Genomic DNA, 683 nt, shown 5'->3' with positions numbered 1-683 from the left:
GGTTGGTGGTCCTCCTACCCGCTCATAAGGCGCACGGAAGGGGATGCAAAGCCTGGTAGAGGGCTTAATGGTTCCTTGAGGGGGCGTATAAGGTCTGGGGGGCAGATAGTGCTGCAGTCGTGCCCCAGGGTTCAAGGCCTGCCTGTGCTGCAGGGAGAAGCAGGGTCCTCTCCATCAGGTGTTCTTTGGGGTCGCAGGGCCTGTGAGGAGATGGTAGAGTGCAGGTGATGGCCTGCCCTTGCCCCAAGGCAGGTGAGGCAGTGGTGTACTGTCCCCAGTGCCAGTGGAGGGCAAAGGGGCTTCTTACAAAAGTCTTTCATAAGGCAGTGCGCAGCTGAACAGCACTTGTGTTTTGTAGGTAGTGAGAAACAAGGACGGTGGCACCGCGCTTGGTGGTGGTGATGTGCTCGCATCTTGCTTTGTTCTCCGCTGATCAAAGCCATGCAGATGGATTTATTCCGGTAACTTTCAGTCGTATTGAGGTGAGGAGATACAACACTGATTCCCTACTATTTTCTGACCTAGCTTTTAGCAGTTCTGCCTAGAGGAGTAACGAGTTCAGTCCTGCTCCCTGCAGTGCTCCCCCCTAGGCTGCGCTAGAGCCCTGCAGCACCGACACCCGTGCTCCTATAGCCAGCTTTTTAAGACAGAGGATGTTTGCGGGTTCTACCCCCTACCCCCCC

General features: G+C 55.8%; 1 protein-coding gene across 1 annotated transcript in view; it reads left to right on the top strand.

Annotated features, from left to right (window-relative positions):
• Positions 1–357: 357 nt before the first annotated feature.
• POMT1 (protein-O-mannosyltransferase 1) overlaps positions 358–683 on the top strand; it is a 13,277-nt gene continuing 12,951 nt past the window's right edge. The window contains exon 1 of the mRNA XM_009573954.1: positions 358–482. The gene's annotated coding sequence lies outside the window, so the exon portion shown is untranslated. The remainder of the gene's footprint in view (positions 483–683) is intronic.

The sequence above is a fragment of the Fulmarus glacialis genome, unplaced genomic scaffold (assembly GCF_000690835.1).
Source record: "Fulmarus glacialis isolate BGI_N327 unplaced genomic scaffold, ASM69083v1 scaffold29423, whole genome shotgun sequence".
Classification (NCBI taxonomy): domain Eukaryota; kingdom Metazoa; phylum Chordata; class Aves; order Procellariiformes; family Procellariidae; genus Fulmarus; species Fulmarus glacialis.
This window is presented reverse-complemented; position numbering and strand designations above follow the sequence as displayed.